We start from the raw sequence: 14,854 nt of genomic DNA, 5'->3' as shown, positions 1-14,854 counted from the left end.
AAGATAGGAGTAGTAACGGATCCAGGTCTTGGGGTTGTTAGGAAGGTTGTAGCAGGCTGTGCATAGAAAGTATTCAATCCAGCACCTCACCTAGAGTAAAGGTTGAATGAATGGGAGTCGTTAGGAGGATTATTTCTGAGAACTTCCGGGGATGGCCTTGTGAGCTCCCAAATATGCTACCTGAGGGATGCCACCAGTGACTTCCGTGGGAAGCCAAGGATCTGCCTCCTGAGGCTGTTCAAGCACTGAGGCAGCAAGTCATGCCTACCACACCAAAGCCACTTTCTGCTCTCAGTGATGGGAAGAATGTCCCACTTTGTCAGCAGAGGGTGGGGGAGCTGAAATGGTACTTCTTGTTCTCTCTCCCATATGTCAGAGCCCCTCATGGTAGCAGCTCCTTCAACTCTAAGAAGTGGGCCTGCTGACCGACCAGACCCGTGGCTCTCACTCAGCATCATGACCATTTCATATTCCCGGGGCTCCTCAGTCCTCACACACATGGTCTTCCAGGATCCACGCCAGCCCATAACGTCTGAACCTCAGTGGATGCCAACTGTTTCTGGCTGCCCAGAATCTCCCAGTCTGAGTGGAAAAGACCCTAATAAGGGATTATTATGAAAAGCTTTAAGGGACAAACAGAGAAAGTATTGGGGGAGCACAGAGCGGGGAGATTTTCTTCTGCCTGGCCCATGTCAGGGAAGGTGATCTCACCATGTCACTAACGCCTCACAATGCTCCCAGACCCCCAGGTTAGCCCATGAGGGCTTGCATGATGCAGCCCCTACCCACCCCACCTCTAAAATGCACATGACCCCACTTCATCCTGCTGGAGAAGCTAGCATCTCTATTTCACAGCAAAGAAAATAAGGCTCAGAGATTTTAAATGATTTCCCTGCCCAAGGTCACATACAAGCTAGAATTTCAGCCTAAGCCTAACTCCAGAGTATGTGCTCTACGAATCACAAAGTCATTTTAAGAACTAAATGAAGGGAGCCGGCCCCGTGGCCGAGTGGTTAAGATCCAGCACTCCACCTCCGGGGTCCACAGTTCAGCCAGTTCGAATCCTGGGTGCGGACATGGCAGCGCTCATTAAGTTATGCTGAGGTGGCATCCCCACATGCCACAACTAGAAGGGCCCACAACTAAAAATACACAGCTATGTGCTGGGGGGGGCTTTGGGAGAAAAAGGAAAAATAAAATCTTTGGGAAAAAAAAAAGAACTAAATGAGGGGCCGGCCCGGTGGCGCAGCAGTTAAGTGCGCATGTTCCGCTTCGGCGGCCCAGGGTTCACTGGTTTGGATCCTGGGTGTGGACGTGGCACCACTTGGCAGGCCATGCTGTGGTAGGTGTCCCACATATAAACGAGAGGAAGATGGGCACGGATGTTAGCTCAGGGCCAGTCTTCCTCAGCAAATAGAGGAGGATTGACAGATGTTAGCTCAGGGCTGATCTTCCTCAAAAAAAAAAAAAGAACGAAATGAGCAACTTTTGAAAACATGTTGGAAAGCATATGAGAGAAATTTAAGACACCATTCATAGTAAAAATCTTTTGAGTTAACTTGGAAATATTCTCTTCATCTTGTTCAAAATCCCCACGACATCCAACAATATTATCACCTCTAGATTTAGTCACTCTTAACACATCAAAGGAGACCAAAAGGATCAACATGAAGTGGCTTACAAAATCTCCTCTCTGGACGGGTGGGCAGGCACGGATTCTGGCAGACTTCTTCCCTGTGGATTATGGCAATACGGGACTCTACTCTGCCATCAGCCGGAAGGAGCTGTCTGAAGCTCCTTGCTCTGAGCAGCATCAGGAGCAGAGAAGGTATGTACATCTGAGATGGGTTTGGGCCAGCTCCTCCCAAACTCATTTCCCATGGAGCACTTCTAAAGTAAGAATGTATTATCAGAACACTACCAAGAGGTCAGGACTTCCAGATTAAAGGAGACAGCCCAGCCTCTCACAAAACAATAGAGGTGTCACAAATTAACTACTACAAAGTTGATTCCTATTTCAAATAGACAATAACCACTGAGTATCACAGTCACATGCTGAAATTATAAGACAAGTTGCAATTCATAGTAAAATTATCAACTATCTGAAATGCAACTCAATATGTGGTTGGTCAATGCATTAATATGAGAGCAAAGAAATATTTGTTGAAACAATGCATTTATGCATTGGAGAACAGTTCATGAACCTTGTAGGAATTCTTGATGTCTTGGTTCAGGTCCTCTGAGAAGCAAATATCAAGAGGGGATTAGATGTGGGAGAGATTTCTTGGAGAAAACACCTAAGATGGAAAACGGGCAAGGAGCCAGAGGAAACTGGGAGAGCTGGAAGACCATGGGGCAGGTAAGACCCCCATGGAGGACAGAGGAAGAAATTAAGATTGAGCAGGAAAAGTCTTCGACTGTGGTGCAATTCTAAGAAAGTTGTGGCAGGGCCACTGGAAAGTGCTCAATCCAAAATTGCCTATCAGAAGACTCTCTTGTCTCCCAGAATGGCCCTGCTTTCCTGTACTTGTCTGCTTGGTCACTGCCTGGGAGCAACCCACGGTAAGTATGGCCTCAGAGAGAATGTGATGTTGGATTTTAGCCATTACAGTTGGAGCACACACAACAGTTAGGTATGGCATACTATTTATTAAAGGCAATAATTATGTCACAGCTAGACCAGTCATAGAAATGTGTTTAGCTTTTATTATAAATATATTCTTCCAATAAGTTTTAAAACACACAAAAAAATCACTAGCTTTGATTGTGTTTTCAGAATATTTCATGAAGTTTCAGGAAACATTTTGGAAAATTCTAGATTCCATGGATTCCTGGCCAAGGGATCATTGGGATTGTAGAAAGAGATCACAAGACAGAGCTGGGAGATCTGAGTTCTTGACTGACTCTGTCACTAACTTGCTCTGGGAGCTTCTTCAAGTCACTTCTTTAGTGTCCACACCTTAAAATGGGTGCAGGGAAGAGAGGCTCCCACCTGTCTCTGGGAAGCTGCCATTTGGTGCCCCTTACAGACAGAGGGGCAGGCTCCTGGCCAGAGGGTTCTATGGCAATGTGGCGGCTTTTGTGCATCCAAGCCTGCTGGTACTGCACGGCTGACCTTGTGCCCACTTGGGCGTGCCAAGCAGGGACTTTGTTCCCCCACTCCCACCCCCGGCTTCTCCTGAGCAGACTGGCTCAACTTCTGGTCTGTGGTTTCTCTCTGTCAGCTGTCATAGCAGCTGCGGGTGCTGGGAGGAGAGAGGTTTGGGGAGGAGGCTGTGGTAGGCAGGAGGAAGGTGTCACCTTCCAAAGTAACCCCTGAGGAGAGACTGGTGGCCACTTTGAAGCAGACTCACCACCACCCTGTTTCCAGGAAAACCCCCAGAGGTTGTGTGAAGGAGGGGGCTTTTAAGAAATGTAGCCTGGTGCAAGGTCATAAGGCCTCCTTGACAGATGGGGGGACAAGCCAAGGGTCTGAAGGTCCAACCAGATTTGGAGGGGCATCAGGGAGCAGAACAAGGAGGAGGGCTCAAGGTTAGTGGTGAGGTCAGGGTATCAGATCCCCAAGAGCAGGGTCTGTGTCGCCCCCATCTGACTTCCCTGATGGTTGTGTCTGGTCTCCCATGAGATGAGAAGGTCCCACAGGGTGGTCTCTGTGTTTTGCATTAGATGGAGAGTTTCAGTGCAGCCTCATCCACTTGTCTCCTCAAGTCTAGCACAAAGAGTTTTTCTATCTCCCAGAAGTCTGCCTCCATCAGTGTCCGCTGCTTCTTATCTCCTCCACCCTGTCCTCCACCCCGAGGTCTAGCCCTGCCACGCTCCTTCCAGAGCCGCTGGTTGATTTCTAGCTGCAGCTTTCTCTGGACTTTACTGCTTGTCTTTGGCCTCCTTCTCAGCACACGCAGGTTGGTTTTTTATCTGTTTGTTCTATCAGAACCCTTCCTTCCTCTCAAAGGGGCAGAGGCCTCCAGCTAACCCATCACCAGTGCACTCCAGACAATTAGCTCTAGCTCTGAGCACAGACAAACAGTCCACAAAATGGACCACGTCCAGTAAATAACAATAGCAGCCACCCCTGACTGCAGGCTGGCTGTGCACCGGGCACAATGTTCACTCTTTACACTGTCATCTCAGGTCATTACTTCCTTCAAGACTGTTATGGTGCTCCTACTGTGGACCAGCCCATCCTGGGTGCTGGAGATACCGCAGTCGAAAGTAGACTATGGTCCTTGCCCTCCTGGAGTTTCCATCCTCACAACAGCTCGGCAGGTGGGCATTATTGCTCTCATTTCATGTTACTTAAGATCACAAAGCCAGTAAGCAGACTCGATGTTCAAGCTCAGCTCTTTTTAAGGTCGAAGGCTTTTCAAGAAACATGAGATGTTGGACTCTACAAACTTAAACACTAGACTAATAGGAACACAGCTCCTGCATATCACTTTCAGTTTTAAAACACTTGGCTCCTTAAAGAGATGGCTGGTCTCGGTGCTGGGCTGGGAAAGTATGGGTGAGCCTGGAACAGTCTGAAATACCAGAAAGCAAGGACATGCTCAAAGAAAGATCAGGACACGTGGGTATCCTTCATCAGTTTGAAACGGTTCCCGCTCTCCACACTGGGGACAATTTAAGCATCAAAACAATTCATAGTAATGGATTATAGCCCATTCAAAACTGAGGAATCCATGAGTCCATTCTGATATGAACAAATGAATAAACAAATGGAGAAGGGAAAGCTCTTAATAAATGTAGAGAGAGAATGTAATTAGAAAATCACCAGGGGGCCGGCTCCGTGGCCGAGCGGTTAAGTTCGCGCACTCTGCTGCGGCGGCCCAGGGTTTGGATCCTGGCGCGGACATGGCGCCGCTCGCTCCTCAGGCCACGTTGAGGTGGCGTCCCACATCCCACAGCTAGAAGGACCTGCAACTAGGATATACAACTATGTACAGGGGGGTTCGGGGAGATAAAGCAGAAAAAAAAAAAAAGGAAGATTGGCAACAGTTGTTAGCTCAGGTGCCAATCTTAAAAATAAATAAATAAATAAATAAATAAATAAAATAAAATGAGAAAAGAAATCATGATAAATCACAAATTTTGAAAGCTGAAAAATACCACAATCACAAAACATATTTGTATTAATTAATTGCCTGGTGCACCTCTATACTACTTTTTAACAGACTAGCGGCTGGTATTTCATATTTCAAATTTCCAACTGTGATTCAAATATGTCATTTGCGCAAATTTTATAAAAATATGTGAGCACGTGGCTTGGCTCCCCCCTTCCCTCCCCCAGCCTTGGGAGAGGCCCAGAAGCTTCAGTTAAATCTACTTCTGCTCCACTCCTTCTAGATAAAACGTTTTGAGCTCAGGAAGAGGATGAACAGGAATTCTCCTTCTCAAGCTTGGTTACTCTAGAAAGGCCCCAGAGACCTACTGGCTCTCTCTCATCCCCTTCTCAAAAAAAAAAAAAAAAAAAAAAAATCAATTATCAGGAAAATTGAGTGGCGGGCCGAGTGGTTAAGTTCGGGCTCCACTTCAGTGGCGCAGGGTTTCTCCGGTTCGGATCCTGGGCGCCGACATGGCACTGCTCATCAAGTCATGCTGAGGCGGCATCCCACATGCCACAACTAGAAGGGCCCACAACTAAAAATATACAACTATGTACCAGGGGTCTTTGGGGAGAAAATGGAAAAATAAAATCTTTTTAAAAAAAAAGAAAAGAAAATTGAGCCTTGGAAAATTGAGGGCTCCAGCTGTGTGCATCCTGCAATGGAAAGGGTTAAACCTCTGACCAAAGCTGAATGCAGCCACACACAGGCTTCTTCCCTCCCCTCTGAAGGGGCCCAGATCTTTCCTGCCTCAGGGTCTTTGCACGTTGTTCCCACTGTCTGAAACATGATCCCACCTTCACCTCTTTACCACATTGTCACTTAGTGAAGATTTAGGCATCTGTTACGTCTCAGTTTAAAAGTCAGTTCCTCAGGAGGGCTTTGCCTGATTGGTTTTCCCTTAAACTAAATCACTATAACTATTTATTCACTCTAATCCTACCCAGCTAGTGCCATGAAGTCTGGGACCCGGTTTGTCTCCTTCCTGCCCGCATTTGTGCAGTCTGTGGCACAGTGTCTGAGGCACAGTGCGGCGTACAGTGGCGCTCAAATAGTTTTTTCTAAGGAATGAATGAACAAAGGAACTTGGTTCTCGTGGGTGAGGAAAGGGGAAATGTGGGGACAGAGTGCCCCCTGCTGGACACAGGGAGTACCGGGGGCCCAGGACGACTCTGAGCTGGAAGAATAACGGAGTGGTAAATTTCTTACCTGTGGAATAGTCTAGGGGACCCCCAACCTCATGCCAAGAATCCTACCAATTTATGCCTTCTTACTTCTATCAGCTCCACCACAACTCTCCTCCCATCCTTCAGAGCGTAGTCTGACGCCTGCCCTCATCCTGTCCCCCACTGCAGACCACCTCACCCCAAAGCTCCATAGCGACCATCACCTGATCCTCCCCACAATTAATATCCTTCCCTCCTGGACCTTTAGCTTTGAATAAGAATGGGCCCAGATTCTTCCATCGATCCTCTTTCCTCCTCTTCCCTAATCAATCAATCAGAGTGATTGGCTGGGGCATTGGGGTGGATGTGGAGAGGGAATGGTGGGCAGGGAGCATGGAAAGTTGGTGGGATGGGGGTGGGCGAGTGAGGGGGTTTCTGAAACAGAGTCCTGCTAACATTACGACCAGAAGAGTGGATTTGTTCTTGGGGGGATGGGGGGGTTGAGAAGATTTCTTGGATGAGATATTTAGAAAATGGTGAATGAGAAATTCCTGCCTATTGCCTTGACTGAAAAAGAGTAAAATATCTCCAAATTATACAGCACAATGTTGGGGGGGGGGGGTGGTCACAGAAGGAGATTGGGCGAAGAGAAATATAGAGGTTCAGTGAGGGAGGAATGAGCTCAGTAGACAGGATGGAGGCTTCCAGAGGAGGTTGGGGGTTCAGTGAGGGGAGTGGGGGCCCAGTGCTAAGGATGTGTGAGGGGACAGAGGGCAGGAGGAAATCTTGGGCCCAGGTAAGAAGGAGAAGAGGATGAGGGTGGGGGTCAAGGAGAGAGAGAGGTCGCTCCTCCTCTGGTGGGAGGGGAGAACAGCTATACCTGTGTCTCCCCAGAACAGTTCCCATCCCTGGCCCCTCCCCTAGCAGTGCCCCAAGTGGGGCTGCAGAAGAGTGACAGTTACTTAATGACCCTTAGTCCTCCTAGCTCTTCTGAGCAGCCTGTGGTCACTGGAGGGCTAAAGGGGGCTGACACCAAAGTCCAGGTTATTGATCTCTGGCCCCAAAGGTCAGCTTCAGGGGCAGAGGGAGTGGTGTTGCCACAGTGGGAGCCTCGAGGGACCCCACAACAGTGAGGCTGTGCTGCACAGCCTGGTTTTCATGTCTGCATCCTCGGCTTCCCATGATCCTCCCCTCCCACACACATATGCACATACCCCACTCCATCCTTTCCTGCCTGAAACTTCTGCCTGTGAGATGTCTGGGAACAGACTCTTGGTGTCTGGCCTTTTGAGTAGTCAGGCGGAGCATAAAAGTAGGGACCTTGATGGAATTATTAGCTACTACTCCCACCCCCAAGACAAGGCCTTGGGAGTCCATGAACTCAGTTGAACTCAGTGGGATAGTACCAGTCTAGTAGTCAGGAAGGACGGTCTCAGTTTGCTGTATGGCCTTGGGCAAACCACTTAACCTCTATGGATCTTAGTTTTCTTATCTAGAAAATGAAGGGGTTGAATCAGATGAACTCTAATGTCCCTTCCAGATAAACAATCTAAGATTCTAAGGAATTAAGTGGGGATAGAGGCTGACAGTAGGGGTTGGGGTAGGAATCAGGTTAGGTTCAGGAGATGGTAAAAAGTATTCTTGGACTTAGAAATAAAACCTGGATTCTAATTTTGGTCATTATTAACCATAGAATCCTGGGCAAGTCATGCATTTATTCATTCAACAAACATTTAGTAAGCAATTACTCTACTCCAAACTTTGTACTGTGTGCTGGGTACACAATGAACAAGGCAGACACAGTCCTTGGCCTCATGGAGTTTACATTCTAGTAGTCAGTGGGAGAGAAAGACAAATAGGCAATTATAACAAAGTGGGGCAAATACTCTGTTGCAGAAGTGTAGGTACTGTAAGAACATATAAGGGGGGTGTTGGGTCAGGGAGGAGGCAGAGGCAAAGAGATCCTTGGGTGAAGTGACACTTACGTTGAAGCCTAAAGAATGAATAGTGATCAGCAAAGTGAAGTAAGAGAAATGGGTGTTTTGGGCAGAGGGGTAAGCATGGGGAAATACCAGGAAGAAAGAGAGCAAGGCCTGTGGAGGCCCTGGAAGGCTAATTGTGACAGGAGTGAGGAGAGTAAGTTTGGAGGTAAGTCTGGTATTGGGGACAGGGACCTGCCTCACCTGCAAAACTGAGATAAGCACCCGCCCATCTTGCCTCTCTCATTTTTCCAGCAGTTTTCCTGGGTCTGGTGAGACAACTCATGGGAAAACACTTTGTGTTGGAAAAGCATTGTACAGAGTAATGCACAGACAATGTAAAGAGGCTGCGGATCACTGAAGATCCAGCTGCGTAAACCTGGCTTTTGACTAACTTCCACAGGAACAGTGGGAAATTAACCAAAATTGAGGCATTGAGCCTCTAACAAATTTATCCAAGGTCACACAACTAGGGAAGGGTGGGACGGGAGTTTGAACAGACAGCTCGGCCCTAGAATCTTTGCAAAAGAGGGAATGGACTGGTTCTAAAGAACCTAGTGGGTAAAGGCTATAGAGATCAGTTTCAATTCAATGAAAGAAAGAACTTTCTAAAAATCCCAAATATCCAGGGATGGGCAAGGCTTCCAGAAGCAGTAAGCTCCCTGTTGCTGGAGGTTTGCTAGCTGAGTCTAGAAAATGGTTGATAGCAAGCTTGAGGTCTGGGAGGGAATCAGCTGATCTGCAAGATCACTTTTGGCTCTGAGAGTCTTAGAATCAAGGATCCTGGGTCTCCTTTCTCTTTGCTCCACACCCACTCCTTTAATAGAATAGCAGTGGAGGCATCACTTCTCGGAAACTCAGAGTGCTGCTTGTATTCAGAAGAGTCTGGAGGGGAGAACGGACAGCTCCCATGCATCTGTCCTTCTGTCGTCCTTCCTCCACCATAGCCAAACCACAGGCGCCCAGTGGTGAAGAAAGGGAAGGGACAGTTCCCTGTCATCTGGAGGCCTTGACTCTGAAGTGACTTATATGGAGTTTGGTGAGGTCTCAGAAGTCATCACTGAGATTCAGTGTAGCCTAGTAATTCAGAGCACAGGCTACGGCATCAGACACTTCCTGTTTCCTCATCTTGAAAGTGGAGACAATAAGTCCCACATCCTGAGGTTACTGGGAGATTACATGAGCTAATGTAGGGTCTTGACACGTGGCACCTCGTATACTCTCACACATATTAACTTATTTTGTTGTTGTTACTTGCTGGGAGAATTTGAGGAAGCTGTTCAAATAGTCAGAGCTTTAGTTTTCTCTTCTGTTAAATGGAGAGAACACTTCCCTCATAGGGTGGTTGGAGGGGGCTATGTCCACACACAGCAGAAAGTAACAGATGCTATTTCTCTCCTTACTCTAAAGGAGGGGCGTCAGGGGTACTTCAGCACTTTTTGTCCTATTCTTGACATGTAATTATCACAAATACAGCGAGCAGGAAGAGGCCTTAGAGATCATAAATCTACTCTCCTATTTGATAGATGGGGAAGCATCAAGGTCACACAGTGAGTTAGGGACAGAGCTAGGACTAGAACCCAGAACTTTCTTGCCATACCATTCTATCTCTATTATTGACAAAATGTTGAATGAATGCATGATTGAAGATTGAATGAAAAATACGGTATTCTCCATATGTCCTCACAGGAACATGGAGGACTTGCTGATAGGGGAACAAAACATCGCGGCTGTTCTTCAAATAAGCTGTTCACTTTCAAGCTTCCTTGTTTTCATTTCTGCCATTCCTTTCTTCTGGAATGCCCCGCCGTCCCTGGCTTTCACAATCCTGTACAAGTTCCAATGCAATGCCACTCCCCCAGGAGGGTTTCCATAGCATATAATACATGTTAGCTTCCATTCTTCCCACAGAACATTATGCATGCCTCTATTGTACATCCCAGCCAGTCTGATACATTTGTCTAGTTATGTATCTGTCCTCTCTACTAGTTTTCTCCCCACTAAACAGATATGGAAACCAAAGTTCAGAAACCAATACTGAATTCGAATCCCCATTCCCTGGTTGAAAAGGAGTACTAGGAAACCTGAGTTTCTAGTTCTTGTTATTAACTAGTTACAAGGCTTTGAACAAGTCACTTGGACTTTAGGTCGTTTCCACATTTACAAAGTGGAGCGAGAGGAAAACAAAGTCTAAAGATACTATAGAATTTCTAAGCCTCTTTGAGTGGAAGAATTGTAGATTATGGAACCTGAATGCTGATTCCAGAGTCAGCCTACCAGGGTTTGAACCCTGACTCTAATCACTTACTCCATGACCCTCACCATGTTGCTTAACCCTCTGTGCTCAGCTTTTTCTGTAAGACAGGAGCAATAACCATGCCTGTCTCATGAGTTTGATGTGAGGATTAAATGCAATAACTTACGTAAAGCACTCAGCACTGTACCTGGCACATGGCGAACCTTCAAAAAGCGTTAACTATCATAATTTTTGTTTTTAAGATTGGCACCTAAGCTAACATCTGTTGCCAATCTTTTTTTTTCTTTCTTCTTCTTCTCCCCAAAGCTCCCCAGTATGTAGTTGTATATTCTAGTTGCAGGTCCTTCTGGTTGTGCTGTGTGGGATGCCACCTCAGCATGGCTTGATGAGCAGCGCTAGGTCCGTGCCCAGGATCCGAACCGATGAAACCCTGGGCAGCCGTGAAGCAGAGCACACGAACTTAACCCCTCGGCCATGGGGCCAGCCCCATTACTTATCATACTTTTTATTCCACTGATAATTCTTGGTTCACAACCTTAGAATCTAGAAAAGACATCTCCAACTTCAGTGTCCTCCAAGCAAGCCCAGTGCCTTTATTCATTTTCTAGCCATGAGCACTGCAGAGTGGTAAAGAGTGTGGCTTTGAAACCATCAAAAAAGTGAGGATAAACACAACACATTTAGGCTTGTAAGGTCCAGAAAATTTCCCTCCCATGCACCCTTTCTCGGGTGGTTGCTTCAGGATGTGCTTCTCAAGAGTGAACCAAGAAGGAGTTGGATACGAGGTCCAGGAAACGGTAGCTCTAAACATGTAGTGAGAGGTTGTGAGGGTGACAAGGTGACAGCTGTGAAGCAAACCTGGAGAGCAACCAGAAGGGAAGGCCTCAGGAAAGAGACTCTTGGAGAAATGAGGATTTTGTGGAAAAAATATGACGGGGCTCTTAAAACATAATTGAGGATATTTCAATGACAAATACTGCGGGAAAGAGAGATAGGCAGTTAGAGAGTCCAGGGAAAATAAAACACAGTACAAGAAAAGGAATTTCATCCTAGTATAGGATTTGGCAATGCAGTGAACATTTCCATAATCATGACAATGTAAACATTGGTTACCAAGTTAGTTGAAAATGGTAATTTAACTGTACTGGGAGAAAGGGGAAAGGGGAGGTGTGTCCTGTAAGAATGGTAAGTCCTCATCCACTGTAACAGGAAATCAATAGATAATATTTAAAATTGATAAATCAAGGAACAGAGCTACATGCATATTATTTAGAGATATACAAATATCTTCTAGAAGAAATGACTCAAAGAGTGGTTGCCTCGTGGGAATGGAGGGGGTAGGGTAGTCAGGGGACTGTTGTTTTTCATTATAATTCTTTCAATACTAATTGATTTTTTTTAACCACATGCATTAATCACTTTAACTGTAAAAAAAAAAATAAGTAAAGAAGAAGAAGAATATTGGAGTGAGCTAAACCTGGGATGCGCTCTTTGTGATTTGTGAGTCAAGGCAAATCTCTTAAGTCCACTAGGTCTCAGTTTCCTCTCCAGTAAAATAGGGATCATATTAGGATAGGTAAGGACGGAAGGAGACAAGAACACAAAGCACTTAGTGCATACCTGGTATACAATCAGCTCTCAATAAAGAGTGACTGCAGAGTCAGGGAAGAGTAGGCTAAAGCAGCACTGGGGAAATGATAGCATTTGGTTAGGCATCCTGCTTCCTGTGCCCATGGTACCTGACAATCATTGAACACATACAAATGGACACCAGGTGAATGACAGCTGGATGAGTTGTGACCCACAGGGCAGACTGGAGTCACAGTGAGGATCCCTGAAAGGAGCAGCAGCCATGAGGGAAATTACTGTTGGCCATGGCAAATTCCACTGAAGAGGACACCTGGTGAGGTACAGTCGCTGGACAGTGGGCTATAGCAGGCTCATCATTTCCTCCTCTTGCCTGTACCTTGTGGGGGATGTGTCAGAAGGAAAAGATTTAGAGGCTGTCAGGGTGAGGGTCAGAGGTCAGCTGGGGTCAGGAAGTCTATTTCGCTGAGGTCACTCTCGTCTCCTTTCAATGTAATGAAGCCATTATTGGTGAAAGCAAGTGCCTGGCGTCTTGCTCTGTGAAGCAAGGCCCGCATGGGGAGCAGGACTGAAAGAAGGAAGGGGACTCCCTTGGCTCATCCTCCTTCTGCCAATTCAACAGGCCTAAGAGGTGAGAGGTGCACAATCCTGCCTGATGTAGGAAGCCCTAGTCCCTGGAGTGGGATGAAGATGACAGCATGGGGTGAAAGCAGATTGTTTCTCAGGGTAATTAGGAGTGCTCCCTCTCTCTCTCACACACATGCACATGAATCATATCACTTTAGAATGTCAAAACTGGAAGAAACATTTGTCTAACAACTGATCCAACTCCTTCATTTTACTCTTAAATGGTAAAACTGGGTACCTATCTTGAGATCACAGAGCAAATTAACTATATATACTATACAGTTTACTTAATTACTTGTTTATTGGAATGTAAGCTCTGTGAGGGCAGGAATTTTATCTGTTCTGTTCACTGATGAATCCCCAGTGCTTCAAACAGTGCCACCTGACACATAATAGATGCTCAACAAATATTTGTTAGGTGAGTGAGTGAACGAGCGGATGAATGAATGGGAATACTCTACATGTTGTATTCCCTTTCTGATGAATCACAGAGCATGCTACCATACTAAAGGCTTAAAAAATCCTGCATAGGAAACCTAGTATGTTAACTTTTCCAAATAATTTCACTTTTAAAAAAAGGTAAGATGTATTAATCATCAGGAACTAGTGTCCTGAGGGACACACTGTGGGAAATACTGTTCTCAAATGCACTCCATCATTCATGTTAGCAGATGTTCAGGGTTTTAACTCCAAACAACCACCTTGGACCCCACAGAGTTCTCAAAACACTTCAGAAATTGGAGCTGGATGTGGATGATTGTCCAAAAGAGGATCTGCTTCAGCTCTGGCCAGCTCTTTGATCTAGAAAGTCAGGGAGTTTGGGGGAGGGTGATCAATAGAAGTGACAGACTAGAGCTCTGGCCCAGGGAAGAGGAATCACAAGCTTGGGTCTTATTTACTATCATATTGAATGTATAGCTTCCCTCCACAGCCTTTTTACTTGCACATATCTTATTCCTTATTGGTAAAATGGAGATAGCACCAGTCACAATAACAACATACTAGGACTGTAGAAAGAATGTGAGTTTTGGAGTCAAACATGTGGGTTCAAATCTGGCTCTGCTGAGCTACATTATTGGGCAAGCTACATTGATTCATTAAGTTTCAGTTTCCTCACCTGTAAGGCTGGAATATTAATATCTATTACTCAGAGTTACTGACAGGCTTGAATGAGATAAGAAAAGTGCCTGTAATATAAATAATAGCTATTATTATTATTACCTATCCAAATATAAGCTCCTCAAAAGTGGGATTTTTGTTTGTATTGTTTATTGACATATTTCTAGCACTTAGAACAGTGCCTGCCACAGAGGAAGCACTCAGTAAGTATTTTTTAAATGTTAAATGAGTTATGCTTACTAAGACCTCTTTCAGGTCTTCCTTTTATGAAGATATGAACCTACACAAGAGGGACCCGGCAAAGTACTTTAAAGGGAGGATGTTCTTTGTGTTAATACTAGACACTTTTGCCTTGTCTAAAGAGCTCTTTTTTTTTCTTTTACCTAGATATTACTATTCCCAGAAACCAATACACAAGAAACTTACAATACTTAGCTATATCGAGTCTTATCTCCCTAACTAGACCATAACTTCTTGGAAGGCAGGGAATGTTTCTTCTTTACTTTTTGGGGATGCATTTTTGGTCACCATACTATTTAGTGAATATTACTTATCTGATTCCTCCACCAAACTTTTGAACTAGCACAATGGCTGCATCATAGTAGGTACCGAATAAGTTTTCATTGACACAGGGACCAAAGAGAGGAAGAAGGTTTGGTCAGGAGTCCCCATCTTCCACATGGAGACAACCCATTGGGGATGAAGAATCAATTATGTTGGGAGCCATGTGTCCCTTCCTAAAGCATCCTCTGCCTCCACATATGCAACTTTAAGAGGTCCTGAAGCCCCCCGGGTTTGAATTGTTTAGACTTCAGAGGGGAAGCCTAGGAGAATAAATATTATGACTATTGTAATAACATTCACTATTTCAATTAAAGCCTATTCAGGAAACTCTTTTTGGGTGTCTTCTGTGGGCCAGGCTCTGGTAAGGATGTGGGAGAAGATGTAGAAATAAATAACACATGAGTGGCCCCAGTCCTCAGGGAGCAAGTGATCCAGCAGGTTCTAGATCATAGA

This window comes from Equus przewalskii, chromosome 2 (genome assembly GCF_037783145.1).
Source record: "Equus przewalskii isolate Varuska chromosome 2, EquPr2, whole genome shotgun sequence".
NCBI lineage: Eukaryota > Metazoa > Chordata > Mammalia > Perissodactyla > Equidae > Equus > Equus przewalskii.
This window is presented reverse-complemented; position numbering follows the sequence as displayed.